Below are 23,293 nucleotides of genomic sequence, written 5' to 3' on the forward strand. Positions count from 1 at the left end.
AGTGATAGTGTTGTGTAGTCTGGGCCGAGCGTGGGCTTCCTCTCGCTCATATCAGCCACACACAGAAACAGCTCATCGAGGACTACAACACACACACCTTCACCTCCATCAGTCTTCGCTGATATGAGGCGCCTTAAGTCAAACAAACACACACACGTTATCACTGTGCTTCATTAATCCTCTAAGCGTCAGAATAAGTTTACTTCTCCTGAATTAAATATCCGCATAACAAACACTAACCTAAACAACAGCCCAAACAAGTGATGACGCTGTAAGCTGCTTACATTGTATTTGCAGATGCTAAAAGTATTCCTGTGTCTCTGCTTCTGTGCCGATATATATCCGGATCGTCACTTCCTCCGGGATTACAGCGCTGGAGGGTTTCAGCGGAGGCTTCAATCCCGGAGGAAAAGGCGTTTCGGACACAGGAACATGGTGCAAATACGTGATTAAAGAGAAGCAAATATCAGAGAGTGATTTCTGCACGCGGACGCACATCGAATGAACCCTCCTGTTGAGTTTGATTTGCAAACACTGCTTAAAATATTTCTTCTTGAAATTTGGTGGATATTTTTCATTTAGGGTCATGAATGTACATGCAAAGTTTTGACTCAAAAAGTTTTGGAAAGACTGTATTGATCCCCCTATTGGTTTCCATGCAATTTTCTGCCAAAAATCAACACTTTTAAAGGGGACATATCATGAAAATCTGTCTTTTTCCATGTTTAAGTGCTATAATCGAGTCCCCGGTGCTTCTACCAACCCAGAAAAGTGAAACCCAGTAACTTTGTTCTGGTGAGTCTTTCTCTGCAAGCATGTCTAAAATAAGCCAATCAGATTTTGCTCTCCTTCTGACGCATGAAGAGGATCTTATTATAATATTACCGGCCCTTAATCTGCACGTTTACACACACCAGCCGACATTTGGTTTCACACACGACAACAGTGACCAGTTCTAACGCACTGATGAAGATCCAGCAAAGCCTGAAGCTGTTCTGTGGTTGAGCACAGACGAGCACTGAACACTATTGACCAGAACATGTCACTAGGGATGTCCCGATCAGGTTTTTTTGCCCTCGAGTCCGAGTCATTTGATTTTGAGTATCTGCCGATACCGAGTCCCGATCCGATACTTAATACATAAAAAAAGAATAAAGAAGAGCGAAAAAAACAGATCCAGGATGTTCCTTATTTTTTATTTAATTCACCTTATTTTAACATTCAACAACTCTGTTAACAAACAGAGCACTTCTGTGAGGTAGCTTGAACAATCAAGTAATAAATAAATTCTTCACTTTTGGACTTAGTGCAACAGTAAATATAAAAAAGTCTAATATATAAACAAATAGCACCTCAACTTAAAATACCCAGCAGGCATGTAAACAAATAAAAAATAAAAGTGCCACAGTGTTTGCAAAGCCAGTAATGTGCTTTTAGGAACTGCACTCCCAACTCTTTCGCCGGTTTCACACTGCACTGTTAGCAGAGCGTGCAGCGCGTATTTTTTTCGCCGCCCATGTTAACAGATTAAACCAGGCTTTAGAGCATTCACACCGCACGCAGAGGCGGCGCGGCAGTGCGTAGCAGAGCAGAAGTGCCGCGATCGTTTCGGCGCCGAGTCTATTTTTGCTGCGCCGCTTACGCTGAATTAAAGTGATATGCATTGATCATGGCCAAAATACACCGCAGTTTTATCCAAAAAGTGCATTGATGATATCTATTGTGTTTTAAACAGTCAATCAAATGACCAACAGCAATTTAAAAAGAAAACAAATGTCCAAAAACAAACTTGTTGCCAGAACAATAAAAACAAAGATGAACCAAAAGTTCTATGAAATTATTAATAAAATAAGCTTCTTGACAAGTCTTTTCTCTTAAATGTATTTGAAAACGAAAAAAAGCAATGCCAACTATCCATTATAGAGTAGGCTACACAACCCGCGGTTCAGCCGCGCGTGACAAACGCTGCCAGTGTGAAAGCAAAACGCGCGTGTCCTGCTCCTGCTCACCATACGCACTGCTCCTGCGCTGCTTACACTCTGCTAACGCGTGCAGTGTGAAACCGGCGTAACTCTGTGCCACCGCATAACTATAGATGTGTTAAAAAATAATGAGAATATATATACATATATATCCGAGTCCTGATCGGGAGGTAACGTCCGATTCCGATCGAGTCTGAAAACACGTGATCGGGCCCGATTTCCGATCACGTGATCGGATCGGGACATCCCTACATGTCACCGCTGTCTTATCAGGAACTGTGGACACTTGTGGAGAAGTGAAACATGACGATGAGATGATCAGTGTAACTCCACAACAACTACAGAAATGTCTCCACTAACATCCAGAAGCTCTTCCTGAGTCTCTCCGTAAGGCTGCACTCGCTGCTGGTGATTCTGGGATTCTGGATGAGTGAGATTGGCCTGTTTTGTTATTGCTGGAGTATCTGAAGCTTGTGTGAAGGCTCCGCCCTCTTCTGAACGGAGGCGGAGCAACAGCTCATTTGCATTTAAAGGGACACACACATAAATGGCTCGTTTTTCTTCACACCCAAAAAGTGGCAAATTTTACAAGGGTAACACTTCAGAATACTGTTCCTTCATTAATGAATAATTACACAGGAACAAATGAGTAACGTATTATTAACATTCTAGTAACTACTATTAACTAACAAGAAACTCTGATTAACAAATTAGTAAGTAATAGCGCTCAGATGAATGTAGTAGTTCATTATTAGCTAATCAATAACTACTATTTTTCATACCTCCCAGAGAACTACTATCTACAGGTTCATAATTAACATGAATAATGCATAATTTATAATAAAAGGTAATGGTAACCCACTAGTAATGACTCAAGTATTACTACATCATTTTAAAGGAACTACTAATTATTTGGATCAGTATCTAAAGTGAAAAACATGATAACTACCTAATATTGACTGAAGTCATTGTAAGCTTTTGAGATTTTTGTAAGATTTTTTATAGCAATTCCTTCCAGTGGATTTGGTGACACTTTAATCATTACTAGTGTGTTCCCATGATCTTCACTTTAGATACTGATCGAAATTATTAGTAGTTCCTTTAGAAGGATGTAGTAACACTTGAGTCATTACTAATGGGCTACCATTACCTTATATTAAACATTGTGCATTATAAATATTTATTAACCTGTATATAGTAGTTCTTATAGTCTTCAGTGAGGTATGAAAAATAGTAGTTATTGATTAGCTAATAGTGAACTACCACATCCGACTGAGCGCTATTACTAACTAATTCGTTAATCAGAGTTTCTTGTTAGTTAATAGTAGTTACTAGAGTGTTACTAATGCATTACTCATTTGTTCCTGTGTAGTTATTCATTAATGAAGGAACCGTATTCTAAAGTGTTACCTTTACAAGCTATAATAAATGATCTGAGGGGTATTTTGAGCTGAAATTTCACGGACACATTCTTCGGACACCATAGATTTATATTACGTCTTGTGAAAAGGGGCATAATATGTCACCTTTCAAATATTTCTTCTTGAAATTTGGTGAATATTTCTCGTAATGAATGTATATGCAAAGTTTCGACTCATAGATGTGTTTTGGAAAGGCTGTATTGACCCCCTATTTGTTTCCAAGCAATTTGCTACCAAAAAATCAACACTTTACAAAAGAGCAAAGAATGAAAATAAATAAAAATGAATACTTGCTTGTAGTCAGTTATTTGAAAGTCAGTGTTCAGATGGTCACTATAGTAGTCAGGACAAAAAAGTTGTGTATATATATATATATATATGTTGTCTGTCTGTGCAGCTAATTTTGAACCAAAATATGTGGTACAATTGAAAATAGATGCTAATTAATAAATTGCTCAAATGTTTTATATTTTTTAAGTCTCTGACAAGCTACAATGGAGCTCTCTGTTTTTACATGAATCTTCAGCTTTTTCAATACTCTCAACAAGAGTTAGTTGTATCCAGATTTTTTGTTCAAACACAACAGGGAAGTTAAAGAATTGGAAGGTGTTTTAAACTGCTATCGAATCGATGTGACACACCTTGACTTATTTAAAGAGCTGCAGGTCGTGACTCGTGAGGTAAATTCGATGGTCTTGAAGAACTTTTCTGCATTGTTTTGCATGAGATAAAAACTAATTGAAAGTGGCCATTTAATAATCAACCACACAAAACAGCTGAGAGTGTTTAGTAAAGCGTGCTGTCAGCTCAGATTTAAAGCGCGTGAGGAAGGTGAAGCTGAAGAGGCTGGACGTGTGTGAGCAGAAAGAGGAAAGCTTCATTCGGCACGGGTCGAGGGGGGGGGGACGGGGGGGCGGTCATGCTAATCGCTGACGGACCGACACACTGTGTCTCATGCATTAAGGAGACTGTGGCGTCATGAGGCCTGTGCGTTCCTCTGAATCCTGCAGGATAAAAGCCTGGGATTGAACTGCTGTCTTGAGTTAGAGAATCAGAGGCCTGACTGGAGACCAGTGACAAAGAACAGATCATCCAGCTGCAAACATCAGCGATTTCCCAAATCAAACTCATCCCAAAGGAGAAACGCCATGATTGTTTTATTACAGTTTTTCTCAATCGCTTCGGCTCAGTTCTCAAATTAAGACCTTTTTTCTCAAAACAATAAGTTCAGATCTCTGAACAATTAGTTTCTTGTTCACATTAGATTTGAATTTCTTATTGCATGTGCTTCATATATATATATATATAGAGAGAGAGAGAGAGAGAGAGTTTGCCGACAGCACAATCACCACCATTTTTTGAAAATGTGAACAGCAGAACAGAACTGAACAGCAGCAGTTATATCAGTAATGAATAATTATATTTGTATTTTTACAGTAGCCTACATTTTTTCTAGAAATGTGTTACATGTAAACTAAAAATTCTTGTCATGGAAGAGCAATAGGAAGATATGTAACTAAGAAGATATGTACTGTATGTGTTAGAGAAAGACATAATAGAGTGTGTAAAAATGTACAAGCAACTGAGAATTTTCAATTCACATGTAACACATTACTGCAAAATTAAATGTACTGTATAAATACAAAATGCTCATTTTCTTTTTGTGTACTACAGTGTTGACTTTTCCCAGTCAATTTTTACCTACTCTCTGAATCTGTATTTACACAGACAAAACTGATATTCTTGTACAGTATAGAAAGCAGTTAGAGTCAACAAAAAAAAAAAAAAACACCACGAAATTTGTATAACCAAAGCGATTGAGAAAAACTGTAACGTAGTGCATATTCCTAGTCTGTGAGAGACGGACCACAGTTAAAGTTGTTATTCACTAATAATCATCTTAAAGCTTGCGTCATGCATCATGTTTATTAAAAAAAATAACAGCTTGCTGGTTTGGGTCGACATGAGAGAGTTAATAATGACAGATGTTTAGGTTACACTTTATTTTGATAGCAGACATTCTGAACTCTCCCTTTAGACCCGCATGATTGTGCATGTGAAGTTTATAGTTTTGAGAAATGCATCTTTGAAGAGTCACGTTCAGCAGAATCCATGTTTTTACAATCCAGAAAACCTTCAAACAACGTTGCAGTTTTCAGGTGTGTGTATTTAATTGCATGAAGTGTAATCATGAAATCAGCCATTAAATGAGTGAAGGTTGAGGAGTTTTCAGCAGTTCTTTGTCTTCTTCACTGAAGTCAGTCGCTGGAAATACATCGATTATTTGAAAGCTTTCATTAGCATGTCATTTAGCAGAATAACAGACAGAAGGTGCTCGGCTGTGATGCTTTCACACTTTGCTGTAGCATTAATTGCTCGATAAAACTGTCAGAAGTCGTGCGTGATCGACTGTATTTGTGTTTTTGGTGGAGGACGTGTTCAGTCATTAATTCAGGTACGAAGAAGCTCATCAAACTGTCTTAAAACGACAATCATTCCACGGGCCGCCGATCCTGACATACGCATGACGTATAATGTAAATCATGCTCCCGAACGACACCTTTCTGGGAAATATAATGTGCGCGGGAAATGCTCGCCGTCAAACTTCAGCACCGGCCTTTTTTAAGTGCAGCAATTTGCATTTCCCTCCATCAGTGGCACTTTTCCACTCGACTTCACAGCGGCCGCCGTTTATTTCGCTTTGAGGGAGAAATGAAGGGAACGCCGGGCTAAAAGTGCAGAGATGTGGCCAGAAACACAGCCCTGTCGCCACAAACCTCCATCCCTGTTGAAGAGTAAATGACACCGTGACAAGCTTCACCCAGGGCTCGTGTGCAGATGGAGGCTCTTAGTGCTGTTTGTGTGTGTTGTGATTGACAGGCGTCTCCTCCTCTTCTCCATCAGTGTCCGGCCTCCATTAGTGGAATAATGGCCTCTGGGTCACAGCGCCACACTAACACTTACATCTGCTTCAGGACAGACCATCCTTTCTGCACCGGTTACAATGTGTGTATTTACATACGATAACTAGAGATCAGGATTTATGGAGGACAAGAAATATCGGCCTCATGTCTCGCCTTCACACACCACTGGAGAACAGAATGTTGATTCCTGCGCTGCGTTGCGCCAACAGACAGACAGACAGATAGAAAGACAGACAGACAGACAAACAGACAGACAGATAGATAGATAGACAGATAGACAGACAGATAGATAGATAGATAGATAGATAGATAGCAGACAGAAGACAGACAGATAGATAGATAGATAGATAGATAGACAGACAGACAGATAGATAGATACATATATAGACAGACAGATAGATAGACAGATATATAGATAGATAGATAGATAGATAGACAGACAGACAGACAGACAGACAGATAGATAGATAGATAGATAGATAGATAACAGACAGACAGACAGACAGACAGAATCTGTAGGGAAACTCACTCGTCGAGAGCAGAATCTGTGTGGAAACACACTCGTCGAGAGCAGAAACTGTATGGAAACACACTCGTCGAGAGCAGAATCTGTAGGGAAACACACTCGTCGAGAGCAGAATCTGTAGGGAAAAAGACTCGTCGAGAGCAGAATCTGTAGGGAAACACTTGTCGAGAGCAAAATCTGTAGGGAAACACACTCGTCGAGAGCAGAATCTGTAGGGAAACACACTCGTCGAGAGCAGAAACTGTGTGGAAACACACTCGTCGAGAGCAGAATCTGTAGGGAAACACTCGTCGAGAGCAGAATCTGTAGGGAAACACACTCGTCGAGAGCAGAAACTGTGTGGAAACACACTCGTCGAGAGCAGAATCTGTAGGGAAACACTCGTCGAGAGCAGAAACTGTATGGAAACACACTCATCGAGAGCAGAATCTGTAGGGAAACACTCGTCGAGAGCATAATCTGTAGGGAAACACACTCGTCGAGAGCAGAAACTGTTTGGAAACACATTCGTCGAGAGCAGAATCTGTAGGGAAACACTCGTCGAGAGCATAATCTGTGTGGAAACACACTCGTCGAGAGCAGAATCTGTGTGGAAACACACTCGTCGAGAGCAGAATCTGTGTGGAAACACACTCGTCGAGAGCAGAATCTGTGTGGAAACACACTCGTCGAGAGCAGAATCTGTGTGGAAACACACTCGTCGAGAGCAGAATCTGTAGGGAAACACTCGTCGAGAGCAGAATCTGTGTGGAAACACACTCGTCGAGAGCAGAATCTGTGTGGAAACACTCGTCGAGAGCAGAAACTGTTTGGAAACACATTCGTCGAGAGCATAATCTGTAGGGAAACACACTCGTCGAGAGCAGAAACTGTTTGGAAACACATTCGTCGAGAGCAGAATCTGTAGGGAAACACACTCGTCGAGAGCAGAATCTGTAGGGAAACACACTCGTCGAGAGCAGAATCTGTAGGGAAACACTCGTCGAGAGCGTAATCTGTGTGGAAACACACTCGTCGAGCGCAGAATCTGTGTGGAAACACACTCATCGAGAGCAGAATCTGTAGGGAAACACACTCGTCGAGAGCAGAATCTGTGTGGAAACACACTCGTCGAGCGCAGAATCTGTGTGGAAACACACTCATCGAGAGCAGAATCTGTAGGGAAACACACTCGTCGAGAGCAGAATCTGTGTGGAAACACTCGTCGAGAGCAGAATCTGTGTGGAAACACTCGTCGAGAGCAGAATCTGTAGGGAAACACACTCGTCGAGAGCAGAATCTGTCTGGAAACACACTCGTCGAGAGCAGAATCTGTGTGGAAACACACTCGTCGAGAGCAGAATCTGTAGGGAAACACACTCGTCGAGAGCAGAATCTGTGTGGAAACACTCGTCGAGAGCAGAATCTGTGTGGAAACACACTCGTCGAGAGCAGAATCTGTGTGGAAACACTCGTCGAGAGCAGAATCTGTGTGGAAACACTCATCGAGCGCAGAATCTGTGTGGAAACACACTCGTCGAGAGCAGAATCTGTAGGGAAACACATTCGTCGAGAGCAGAATCTGTGTGGAAACACTCGTCGAGAGCAGAATCTGTGTGGAAACACACTCGTCGAGAGCAAAAACTGTGTGGAAACACACTCGTCGAGAGCAGAATCTGTGTGGAAACACTCATCGAGAGCAGAATCTGTGTGGAAACACACTCGTCGAGAGCAGAATCTATAGGGAAATACACTCGTTGAGAGCAAAAACTGTGTGGAAACACACTCGTCGAGAGCAGAATCTGTGTGGAAACACACTCGTCGAGAGCAGAATCTGTAGGGAAACACACTCGTCGAGAGCAGAATCTGTGTGGAAACACACTCGTCGAGAGCAAAAACTGTGTGGAAACACACTCGTCGAGAGCAGAATCTGTGTGGAAACACACTCGTCGAGAGCAAAAACTGTGTGGAAACACACTCGTCGAGAGCAGAATCTGTGTGGAAACACACTCGTCGAGAGCAAAAACTGTGTGGAAACACACTCGTCGAGAGCAGAATCTGTGTGGAAACACTCATCGAGAGCAGAATCTGTGTGGAAACACACTCGTCGAGAGCAGAATCTGTAGGGAAACACACTCGTCGAGAGCAAAAACTGTGTGGAAACACACTCGTCGAGAGCAGAATCTGTGTGGAAACACACTCGTCGAGAGCAAAAACTGTGTGGAAACACACTCGTCGAGAGCAGAATCTGTGTGGAAACACACTCGTCGAGAGCAGAATCTGTAGGGAAACACACTCGTCGAGAGCAGAATCTGTGTGGAAACACACTCGTCGAGAGCAGAATCTGTGTGGAAACACTCATCGAGAGCAGAATCTGTAGGGAAACACACTCGTCGAGAGCAAAAACTGTGTGGAAACACACTCGTCGAGAGCAGAATCTGTGTGGAAACACACTCGTCGAGAGCAAAAACTGTGTGGAAACACACTCGTCGAGAGCAGAATCTGTGTGGAAACACACTCGTCGAGAGCAAAAACTGTGTGGAAACACACTCGTCGAGAGCAGAATCTGTAGGGAAACACACTCGTCGAGAGCAGAATCTGTGTGGAAACACACTCGTCGAGAGCAGAATCTGTGTGGAAACACACTCGTCGAGAGCAAAAACTGTGTGGAAACACACTCGTCGAGAGCAGAATCTGTAGGGAAACACACTCGTCGAGAGCAGAATCTGTGTGGAAACACACTCGTCGAGAGCAGAATCTGTGTGGAAACACACTCGTCGAGAGCAGAATCTGTGTGGAAACACACTCGTCGAGAGCAGAATCTGTAGGGAAACACACTCGTCGAGAGCAGAATCTGTAGGGAAACACACTCGTCGAGAGCAGAATCTGTAGGGAAACACACTCGTCGAGAGCAGAATCTGTGTGGAAACACACTCGTCGAGAGCAGAATCTGTGTGGAAACACTCATCGAGAGCAGAATCTGTAGGGAAACACACTCGTCGAGAGCAAAAACTGTGTGGAAACACACTCGTCGAGAGCAGAATCTGTGTGGAAACACACTCGTCGAGAGCAGAATCTGTAGGGAAACACACTCGTCGAGAGCAGAATCTGTGTGGAAACACACTCGTCGAGAGCTGTGTGTGGAGAGACATGAAAACCTCAAACTAATGCTGATGATGACCTGTGACCTCAGGGGCCGTTTGTTCTGGTAAATTACTGTAACTCCGTTCCCTTCAGCACATATTCCCACCCATCACATTTGTTAGATTCATTAAAGAGAAGAGATTGATAATGCTCTGATAATGAAACGCTGTTAATAGATGCATGCGGTTTAATTAAGGGCCGTGTAATGACTGCTTTTAGTCATGCTAAGCGTTCAAGCCTGCAGACACACCGCCAATGCTTTCCATTCTTAAATATTCTTTTCTGAAATCTAAAGTCAAGACAATACAAGAAAAAACATTGATTTATTAATCCACTGGAGTCAGAAATATCCAGCTTTACAAACACCAAACTTTACAGTTTTATTCATATCTACATTCTGAAGGTTTGTTCGTCTATCATTCGCCTGATTTATACAATATTTTGTTCCTTAAACATGGTGAAAAATTAACACTTTACTTAAAGTCTTTTGTAACACAATATGTAACAATGTATATAATAACCAAAACATTTGTTATTTATTAATCTTTGTTAATGTTAGTTAGTAAAAATCCAGCTGTTCATTGTTTGTTCATGTTAGTTCACAGTGCATTAACTAATGTTAACTAATACAACCTTTGATTTTAATAACGTATTAGTAAATGTTGAAATTAATATTAACTAAGATTAATAAATGCTGTAGAAGTATTGTTCATTCTTAGTTTGTGTTAACTAAGGGTAGTTAACTAATGTTAACTAATGAACCTTATTATAAAGTGTTACCAAGTCTTTATTTATAATGCATTATAAAGATATGCCTAATGCACGTTATAATGGATTATATATTTTCATAAATAATTGTAACCAAAGTCAAAATGCATTATAATATTTTAAAGTACATCTGAAAGTGGTTGTTTATCATGTGTTTTAGGTGTAAATTATTCATGAGATCATGCAATGCATTATAAAGTGTGTTATAAGGCATAATTAATGCCTAATAATTAAAGGCATAAAAAAAATCATTTCATTTTAATTCAATTCACATTTATTTATATAACATAACAAATGCATTGAAAATACTTGTATAATGCATTGTATACAAAGGCTTTAAGCAAAATGTTACCAAAGATTCTTTAGATAATTAAAATGTTTTTCATACCAAGAGAAATACGGTTCTTCGGGGAACCTAAAGGGTTCTTCTGTGGCATCGCTGTGAAAACCTCCTTTAGGAACCTTTATTTTTATGAATGTAGCGATTGTGAAATCTGCAGCTCTCTGACTGTAAGTATAAGACGAGCTTTATAAAGACAAACTGTTTGCAGAGGTCAGATGTGAGCATCTCTGAGAGCTGAAAGCACCATCGCCTCTTAAGCCGAGCGTTTGGCAGCGTGTCTCTTTGACATGTCCACGCCGGGCCTCCTGGAGCTTTATAAAAGCCAGCCAAACAGAAAATAGCCCAGCGCTCAGCGGCTAAAAGCTGCATTTTCCTTTTCAGCATGTTTCTCATCAATTCTTTTCATATCGCTGACTGACACAAATCCTATACGGCTACTTTTGTTTAACGAAGAGCATTAATGAAGAGCTCTCCAGCTAAATACATCTTTATTCTGCTATTAACTGAAGTCGCAGCTGAAGGAGGGCGTCTGAGAGCCTTCAAAGTCGAGGCATTTAGAGGCACTTTCCCATCAATCAGGCCTTGTGTCCAGTAAGTGGCGCTTACATTTACATGAAATATTCATAAAGCATTCACTTGTGCTTTCCAGCACTGTAATCATCAGCGCTCCACCCCTGAAATAGCTACAATCACGTCGGGGAGGGCATCGAGTTACGGGACGGGTCCCTCTCCGTGTGCCGTGTGTCCATACCGGACGCCTGATGAAGATCTTCAGAGCAAAGCTGAGAAACAATCGCAGATCGACACTGGTCCTCCAGATAAAACATCGTTATTCATCTTTTCATGATAAGAGATTCAAATTCAGGGAGTTGTGGAATCTTGTTTCCGGCACGAGTTACAAATGTAAAAAAGCTTATTGAGACTTTTGTCAACACTTTATTATAGTGTCCTTGTTACACGTGTTACATGTAGTAATAACTATAAATTATGCATAATTACATGCAACTAATACTAAACCAAACCCGGTAACACTATTTTACAGTGTCCTTGTTTGTTACATGTACTTACCGTTGTAATAACAGTAAATTATGCATAACTACATGCAACTAACCCTCAACCAAACCCTAATCCTACCCTAGCCCTATAGTAAGTATATATAGTTGCTATTATTCAGTACTTAAATATATAATTACACTGTAACAATGACACCTTGAAATAAAAAATAACCCCAAACCCAAACCCTAGAGCAAGAACATGTAATTGAAAAAGTGGTTCTTGAGGTTCACTCATTAGACACATCATTCAGAACTAACACTCTTGTGTTTATATATATTATATATCAATAAGTGTCAAGTTCATCAGTTGTGCATACATGCTGTAGTGTGTTTGTGCACCTGTGTGTGTGTAACTCCACTGCACACTGAACAATGTTTCACGTCTGTGTGTAGTTTGGTGTGTGTGTGGCTGATCATTTGATGTTTGTGTGTAGAGTTACTACAAAATAAAAAACACCATTTTTAGGAGAGTTAAAATAGTTTTGAATGAAGTGCTTGCTTTTGCAAGAGATGTGTGACGTTTTGCATCTTGTGTGTGTGTGTGTTGTGTTTTCCCCAGAATTGTAAGTCTAATAATAATTCAGACTTTATAACTCTCAATTGCAAGTTTATATCCTGCAATTCTGACTTTTTCCACAGAATTCAGACTCAACGTCTCAAAATTTAGTTTTTTCGTCAATAATAAGATAGAAAAGGTAATTGTGATTTTTTTCTTCCTCAAAATCGAGTTTTATTAACAGCAATTCTGAAAAAAGTATCACATTTCTTGACTCTGTGGCGTAAACAAGGGTGTTTCAGGTCTGTTCTGATCAATAAAATGATTAGAGAAGAAAATAATAACACTACCCATATTGTCATGTATCACAACAGAATAAACAGATATTCTGACCTTTAAAAGAAAGGAGAAACATGTGTCCCATATCTTTAGTTGTTCATGTTAAAGATTGTGTGTCGAATCAAACACTACGGTACAAAAATCCGTAACACTTTATTTTACAGTGTTACATGTACATACTAAGTTATAAATTGTATAAACTGTAAACTGTAAATTCTGCATAATTATAAGCAACTAACCCCAAACCCTAATACAGTAAAACAATGTATGCATGACAGTGAATGTACTGTCTTTGAACACCCAGTATAAAATATAGACATCAATAATTATTCATCCTTACAGGTTGTGATTCTGAGGAGGAAGTTGGTCCAAATAAACAGGGAACTGACACATCTTTCAAGAGCAAGTGTTGTGAATCCTGCATTGAACTCTGGATTTGAGAAGCAGTCGTCAGTAAAGTGACGTGTTGAAGGCTGGTTAAGGTGTTCGTGAGCGGACGACGTACAACATTGTGCAAATGTACATCTTCTAGTGACGTAGAACCGTGAAGAAGGTTTGAATGGAAAACGACTTGTTTAGGCGGTTCAGAGTCGATTCTTTCTTTTGGGAGACAATAACTTTATTTATCGAGCACTTTCCACTTTACAGCTTTGCAGAACGTTTACATTCACAAACAGCCGTATTACACACTGTATAAAAGGGAATATTCTAAAAACCATAATAGGGCACTTAAAGTTGTTACATGGTCATGACACAATGTGCCCCACCTTATATGAAGATATAAACTTAGTTACTAATTGTGTTAGGTTTTTTTAGGGAAAGTAATGCAGTGTTTGAGGAATTCTGTGTTTTCTAACCTGTGTTTTTTTAATGACAGAAAAAGTTGTATTTTTGTCAAATGTAAAGGTCCTTTCGCAGCAAAAGTGAAGTGAATAATCCTCAGACACACATTCACTCCTGAACAGTAGAGGGCGCCGCTCAAACAAACCTCTCAGTGCTGCCGTTCTGGACCACAGAAGAAGAAACTTCAGCACTCTTACTTCAGCAATAAAAACACATAACTAAAGACATTTTTGCTTATTAGTTTGGTTGAAGTGGATCATCGAAGGTCAGCAGCAAAGACATTGAAGAATAAAGTGAGATTAAATACATCAAGTATATTTGTATAATTTAGATTTCTCAGAAACACAGATTTCTGAGTATTCTTAGTTTGCAGGAACACTGAATCTGTGTTTGTGTAAGTGAGATGTTGACATTCAGTCTAGAACTACACTAATCATCATGTTCACACACACACACACACACACACACACACACACACCTCTGCACTTGTACTTGCATTACTTGTTTGAAAAAGTAACTCAGATATTGTGTTGCAAATGTGAAAGTAATGCATTACGTTACTACTTGAAAAAGTAATCTGATTACGAAACTTGTGTTACTTGTAATGCATTACGCCAACACTCTAGGCCTGTGTATATTTAGGACGTTTTCACGACAACGATATGCTTAAAGTGGAGAAGTTTTTCCTTTGAGTTCCGTGTACAGAGACACCATTATCAAAACGATCCCCATTCACACGGATCCATGAAAACGACTAAAAACACTGTATTCTGCAGCCAGGCCAGTAGATGGCGATGAAACACTATAGACTGAACACGTAATGCGCATGTGCACGTCATCATCTTCACAGATTCACTTTTTGTTGTTTACACTGAGACCATTTTCAAAAACTTTTTTCAGGCACTCAAAATGCAGTCGTCGTTTAAATCAAAGACCAAAACGCATATAAAGATTTACGTTTTTAGTTGAAAACTGTGTCGTGTGAACATATCAGTCATATCACTGAATTATCAGAATCAGAAAGAGCTTTATTGCCAAGTCTGTTTACAAACACGAGGGATGTGTCTTCGGTGACAGGAGCTTCCAGTGCGGAAAAAGTACAGACATAGTGCAGACATACATACATAAGGCAAGAAAAATTAAATATAGCACAATGATATATTTCTTTTTAATTAAACAATGCAATATAATATAATAGAAATATAGAAAAATATATAATAGCTTTATGACTGTACAGATGTTATTTACAGATGAACAGTTCAGAGATGTTCAAATGTAAAGTTATGAGAGTTTTAATTGTTCAGATTAGATATGGCCTCAGTTGTATATAAGATTCTGCTACATTTCCTCCTAAAGCAACAAAGAAATACTATTTATACCCGTCCTCAGCCTAAGCAAAGGCTCAAACACAGTGAAACTGTTGTAAACCCAATATATTGTACATTAAACACTGTCAAGCCTTGCTCCTTTCTCATCTGGATCAGAAAAACAAATAACAAACTTCATTTCAACATTTTTCCTCTCCCCATTTAGTCTCCTGCACATCAGTCCATGAACTATCAGATATATGATCAAAAATCATTATCGAGCCCTTGACTGGTTCACATTCGCTCAACATCATTAAGTAATCCAGTAGATTGCACATTTCAAAGCATTAGCTGAGTTAATTGAAAGAAAATAAATCTATTTTACTGTGTAGATTACAAATAATATGATTGTTTGATTGTTGGATTGTTGCAAATAATATGTTTGCCTGTTTTCCCATTTTTTCAGTGTAGTAAGTGCAAGTTGTTGTTGTAATAGTAATTTCACACTGTAACAAGGACACATTTAAATGAAATAATTGTGTCTGAGAAATCCCTCATGCTGTTGTTCCTCATGTTCCTCAGGACACAGGAACTCCTGGAATGACACAGTTGTTGGTCTTCAGAGGAATTGTAAGAGCAGACGTGAGTATCTGTGCTGGTCTTTAAACATGAGCCGGTGTTTGCACAGATTCTGAACAGGTCCGCCACGTTCATTTGCAATTCTTATTGCTGTAAAAGTTAATCTATCCCGAGCAATAAATCAGAGGCCGCTCAGCTTAAGAGAATGTCTCCAAAGGGAAGAAAAGCTCGGGATGATTTTCCAAACACAACTGAGCTAACATAGATTTATTACCTCCGTTTATATAACTCATATTAGGAATTCATGGACCTGGCAAAAGGGATTAGAGCGTTTATTTCAGGCAGGGAGATGATCCTGTCATTAATGGTCGATACTTTCATCATGGTGTTGAATTCGCCGTGTGACGAGTTGCGGTGGACATATCAGGATCGTGCAGCTGTACCCGTTATCTTCCCGCGACCCGCTCCGCGCACGCGACGTCAGACCGGGATTAGCCTGTCAATCACGCATTCTCTGCTACGCTTCTGCTCAAATGTCACTGAGATCAGAGTCATTTCTTGGCTAATTGCATCTCGTTCGCCCTTAATGCTGCTCGTTTAATGGTTTTGTTAGACTGTGTGACAAGAGAGACGACAGAAGTACAGCCAGAGTTCAGCGCCATTCTTCCACACGGCATCCGTTTCATCCGACGCTCTTTATTCTCCCTTTATTACCATTAGAGAGCGATTCAGAGGCGGAGGTTTCAACAATAACACACAAACTTTGCCCGATGTTATAGGAGTGTAAACTCCAGAGTTAAGCTGATTGTTTTAATGAAATCGACACTCAGAATGACCTATTAAGCGTGTCGTCGACCTGCTTGTGGAGTTTATTTCTCAGCCTGTGGGATATTATTTCATATCAGCCGACGACTGACCAATTTCTTACACAGGATTACAGCCACATTACAATAAGCAGAAAGCTAAAGTCGTGTTTGAAGCGGCGCGTTCAGAATAGCGGTAGCGAGAGAGCCTCATTAACACACGCGAAATCAAACCGCTCTCTTAACAGAAGCGCTGACACGTAATCTGTTTTCATTCTGTGTCAAATCACACACACTGCCGTCAAAGGTTGAGTTGAAATTGTTCAATGCTTTAAGCAGTTTATAAGTGTAGCGCTAATCTGCAGTGGAGTTAGCATGTCAATGACGGGCGCTGAGTCTGAGGCCTGATGGAGGGAATATGGAAGTATTTGAGTATTAATTGAGTGTAAAGCGGTCAAACTCCTTCACATGCAGATCATCAGCAGGCACAGTTGCTTTACAGTAAATATCAATGTGTTTGGAAGGAGTTTATGCTGGTCTTTTCTCCTCTATTGTGCTGTATTTGAGTGAAACGCTTCTAGAACAAGAACAGATGTGGGCGGGGCTTGATTGTGTCTGTGTGGAATTGATTGGTTGGTTGTGGTTTGCTATTGGCTGATCTCATGTGAGTGACAGGTTATAGCCCCGCCCTCGTCATCAGAAAAGAGAAGAGATGCTGCAAGAGGAACTTATTCTGATTCAAGATTATTAACACAATAATGATGATGTGCACCTATAAATCATTTACAATAAACACTGCAATATTCCATAAAAAAACAGAACTGTCAATCTTGATTTCATAGTGACTTTAAAGAACTTTAAAGACAAACGCGTAAACATTTGAACTACTGAAGATCTGCTCTGATGTTTTACAATTAGAGTGAATATGAAGAAGATAATGGCTAATGTAAAATAGAAAAAAATATTGTTGTCCTCCAAATAGGAAAAATAAACTTTTGCTTCAGGTGTGTAAAATCAAAAGAATAACTATAAAGAAGCAAGAAAATTGCTGATCGCACACTGAATTCAGTCCAGACTAAAAAAAGTCTGGACTGTGAATTAAGTGAATTAAAAGCTAGACACAAGCAGATTCAGCACATTTAATAAATATAATGTCTGAAATATGCTATTGCTTCACAGCTATTGCAAAAATAGCTAATCTGAACAATCTAGCTATTTAAACTGCAGACTAGTATATTTGGACGATATTTAATCCACCAAATAATTATTATTCAAGTCCTAAACAATGAAACAAAAGAGCTTGAAAACTCTAACAAATGTAGGATATGTTACAAATATCTTTCAAATGTCATTTCCATCACAGAATGCTGTCGTCACGGAAATGACACTGGAAGTTTCACTTTTAGAAAGATGAATGACAGAATTCTTCTGTTATTCTGTTATTCTATTTGACTATTCTATTACTATTCTGTTATTAATGCATTTCCTCGTATGGACTCTGATTGTTTAAATGGTCCCATAGTTAAAGAAACACACTAATATGGTTAATAATGCTTGATTTCTGTTTTAGTTTAGCTATTCTTGTAGAACGAAACCAGTCTTGCTCAGTGGCGAGTCTTCACTCGATGTCTAGAGTTACACCGGGGTTTATTCTCATGTTAGCACAAGGTCTCTTCTGAATGTTCAGAGATGATCAACACTGAGGAGAACTTCAAACGTCCTCATGTGTTGTGGAGCAGCGTTAACGACTGTGCAGATACAGAGTGTTATTAATATGTGCTGGAGACACGAGTTTTGTGCATAACTGAGATAGACATCAGGAACACAGAGTGTGTAATCAAAAAAAAAAAAAAGCTGCAGAAGGGCATTTGAGGACCCCCCCCCCCCACACACACACACACACACACACACACACACTCTCTCTCTCTCTCTCTCACACACACACACACACACACACACTCTCTCTCTCTCACACTCACACACACACACGCACACACACACTCTCTCTCTCACACACACACACACACACGCACACACACACTCTCTCTCTCACACACACACACACACACACGCACACACACACTCTCTCTCTCACACACACACACACACACTCTCTCTCTCTCACACTCTCACACACACACACTCTCTCTCTCACACTCACATACATCCATGCACACACACACTCTCTCTCTTACACACACACACACGCACACGCACACTCTCTCTCTCACACACACACACACACACACACTCTCTCTCTCTCTCTCTCTCACACACACACACTCTCTCTCTCACACTCTCACACACACACACACACACACACACACACTGGTTTTATTCTAAACTCCTTGTAGAGAACGTTTAAGATTCCCATCATTGGATCATTTTATAAATAGATTTTTAGTTTATATTGATTATATATGGTCTTAAAATAGTCCTTCTTTTTTTTCATTGTATGAATTTTTTTGTCTTTGGTAAAATAAATGTTTTTTCAAAAACTAACAAATTTGGCTCATTCAAATGAGAGCATTTGCAAAGTATCATTGTTCTCAGTGTAGAGCCTGAACCCTGACCCCTATTACTATTCAGACACAGTGTGTGTCAATGTGCTGAGGTCAGAGGTCAGAGGTCACATCAGTGCACCGATCTTCACTTCTTCTGTCTTTATACACCATTCACAGGAACTCCAGTTCTGTTCCCTGCAGCAGCGGGTCTTATTAAACAAGTAATAATAGTAGCGGAGCTTTAGTAGTTGAGTGTTGTGGAGACAGACCAGCTCAATCCTAAACTTGTGCTCCATCTTAGGGGTCACTCGAGAGCGGGGCGGCTTTGATCGACCGCCCGGATCTAAGCAGCTCTAAGAGGTTTATAAGACCTCAGATGTTTGAGTGAACGCATGAGAGTGTGACAGCGCAGAGGTCAGAGAGTGTGTGTGCAGGTACTGCTCACGGCTTCATAAGAAACACTTCTTTCACACACACACAAAACATCCAACACACACTCATGATAACCTGAGTTTGAGAAGAGGAAACAAGAGTGTTTTGGGGCGGTGACTGGGGTCTGATCACTGTTTAAGCTCATTCTCATCCTCAAATACACTGGCATCTTCTGGGAAAATGTCTTTCTGAATGTGTTATTACACTGTACTTACATGTTACACGCAACCACATACTGTATAATGACCAAGCAGGAACCTTCCGTTCTCTCTCTTGAATCAACACAGAAGTGACTTAAACTGCAGTTCACCGACCGGCCACTGGAGACCGCCTGCAGAAGAGAGTCAATCCCACAGACCCGCATGTTAAAATCCCCAACTTTACAGCAGAAAAAAAACATGTTTACAGTCTGGTGCAAACAGTGTTTTTGGTCTTTTTAGCTAATTTTGCCCTTCATGACGACTGTGAGGGGGGTGCATTTTGTTTAACTCATTCGTTTAAATTATATTAAGCCTTAAAGTTCTGCATAATTAAGGGCGTGGCCACTTGAGTGACAGGTGGATTGCCGCTGATGTCACTACTAGCCATTTGTTATTTATCCTAATCGTACCCTAACCCTATAGTAAGTACATGTAGTTAATTAATATTATTCAGTACTTAGTATATAATTACACTGTAACAATGTACAATGTAACCCACTTTATTTTACAGTGTCCTTGTTACATGTTACATGTACTTACTCTGGTAATAACTACCACTGGTTTGCATGATAATTCCTTTATGTTAGCTTGTGTCGTGTTCAGCGGGGGAACTTCTAACTTCAGACGTCGCCCTGCGTTTCACTCGTAGCCGAAATATGCTGTGACTCCATGACCTGTCCATAACCAATCAGTGTACAGCTCTGAGGACATGTTTTAACATCCTAAGTATTTATATGCTGTATCTTTTTGAATAAAATCATAACATTTTACGCAAGGCATCAGACATTCCATCACACGTATGTTGCTTTGTATAAAAAGAAACAATATACAGAACAATAACAAATTAATAGATAAAATAAAATGTACACAAACCTGTATTTTACTGAAGACACGCACCAATTTGATAGAGCTGCACTGGTCTCTCCTGAAGAGGTCGCAAAAAGCCCGCGATAAATAACTCAACCCTTGGGTTGTTACGTCTGACTCAGGATCTGGGTAACACAAAAACTACCCAAACACTGGGTTGTTACGTCTGACCCAGGATCTGGGTTACACAAAAACTACCCAAACACTGGGTTGTTACGTCTGACCCAGGATCTGGGAAACACAAAAACTACCCAAACACTGGGTTGTTGCGTCTGACACAGGATCTGGGTAACACATAAACTACCCAAACACTGGGTTGTTGCGTCTGACACAGGATCTGGGCAACACAAAAACTACCCAAACACTGGGTTGTTACGTCTGACCCAGGATCTGGGCAACACAAAAACTACCCAAACACTGGGTTGTTGCGTCTGACACAGGATCTGGGTAACACATAAACTACCCAAACACTGGGTTGTTGCGTCTGACACAGGATCTGGGTTACACAAAAACTACCCAAACACTGGGTTGTTGCGTCTGACACAGGATCTGGGTAACACAAAAACTACCCAAACACTGGGTTGTTGCGTCTGACACAGGATCTGGGTAACACAAAAACTACCCAAACACTGGGTTGTTGCGTCTGACACAGGATCTGGGTAACACAAAAACTACCCAAACACTGGGTTGTTGCGTCTGACACAGGATCTGGGTAACACATAAACTACCCAAACACTGGGTTGTTGCGTCTGACACAGGATCTGGGTTACACAAAAACTACCCAAACACTGGGTTGTTGCGTCTGACACAGGATCTGGGAAACACAAAAACTACCCAAACACTGGGTTGTTACGTCTGACCCAGGATCTGGGAAACACAAAAACTACCCAAACACTGGGTTGTTGCGTCTGACACAGGATCTGGGTAACACATAAACTACCCAAACACTGGGTTGTTGCGTCTGACACAGGATCTGGGTTACACAAAAACTACCCAAACACTGGGTTGTTGCGTCTGACACAGGATCTGGGTAACACATAAACTACCCAAACACTGGGTTGTTGCGTCTGACACAGGATCTGGGCAACACAAAAACTACCCAAACACTGGGTTGTTGCGTCTGACACAGGATCTGGGTAACACATAAACTACCCAAACACTGGGTTGTTGCGTCTGACACAGGATCTGGGTTACACAAAAACTACCCAAACACTGGGTTGTTGTGTCTGACACAGGATCTGGGTTACACAAACACTACCCAAACACTGGGTTGTTACGTCTGACCCAGGATCTGGGTTACACAAAAACTACCCAAACACTGGGTTGTTACGTCTGACACAGGATCTGGGTAACACAAAAACTACCCAAACACTGGGTTGTTGCGTCTGACACAGGATCTGGGTAACACATAAACTACCCAAACACTGGGTTGTTGCGTCTGACACAGGATCTGGGCAACACAAAAACTACCCAAACACTGGGTTGTTACGTCTGACCCAGGATCTGGGCAACACAAAAACTACCCAAACACTGGGTTGTTGCGTCTGACACAGGATCTGGGTAACACATAAACTACCCAAACACTGGGTTGTTGCGTCTGACACAGGATCTGGATTACACAAAAACTACCCAAACACTGGGTTGTTGCGTCTGACACAGGATCTGGGTTACACAAAAACTACCCAAACACTGGGTTGTTGCGTCTGACACAGGATCTGGATAACACAAAAACTACCCAAACACTGGGTTGTTGCGTCTGACACAGGATCTGGGTTACACAAAAACTACCCAAACACTGGGTTGTTGCGTCTGACACAGGATCTGGGTAACACATAAACTACCCAAACACTGGGTTGTTTCGTCTGACACAGGATCTGGGTAACACAAAAACTACCCAAACACTGGGTTGTTGCGTCTGACACAGGATCTGGGTTACACAAAAACTACCCAAACACTGGGTTGTTGCGTCTGACACAGGATCTGGGTAACACATAAACTACCCAAACACTGGGTTGTTGCGTCTGACACAGGATCTGGGTAACACAAAAACTACCCAAACACTGGGTTGTTGCGTCTGACTCAGGATCTGGGTAACACATAAACTACCCAAACACTGGGTTGTTGCGTCTGACACAGGATCTCGGCAACACAAAAACTACCCAAACACTGGGTTGTTGCGTCTGACCCAGGATCTGGGTAACACATAAACTACCCAAACACTGGGTTGTTACATCTGACCCAGGATCTGGGTTACACAAAAACTACCCAAACACTGGGTTGTTACGTCTGACCCAGGATCTGGGTAACACATAAACTACCCAAACACTGGGTTGTTGCGTCTGACACAGGATCTGGGTAACACATAAACTACCCAAACACTGGGTTGTTGCGTCTGACACAGGATCTGGGTTACACAAAAACTACCCAAACACTGGGTTGTTGCGTCTGACACAGGATCTGGGTAACACATAAACTACCCAAACACTGGGTTGTTGCGTCTGACCCAGGATCTGGGAAACACAAAAACTACCCAAACACTGGGTTGTTACGTCTGACCCAGGATCTGGGCAACACAAAAACTACCCAAACACTGGGTTGTTGCGTCTGACACAGGATCTGGGTAACACATAAACTACCCAAACACTGGGTTGTTGCGTCTGACCCAGGATCTGGGAAACACAAAAACTACCCAAACACTGGGTTGTTACGTCTGACCCAGGATCTGGGCAACACAAAAACTACCCAAACACTGGGTTGTTGCGTCTGACACAGGATCTGGGT

This window comes from Abramis brama (genome assembly GCF_963993115.1).
Source record: "Abramis brama genome assembly, chromosome: 21".
Lineage (NCBI taxonomy): Eukaryota > Metazoa > Chordata > Actinopteri > Cypriniformes > Leuciscidae > Abramis > Abramis brama.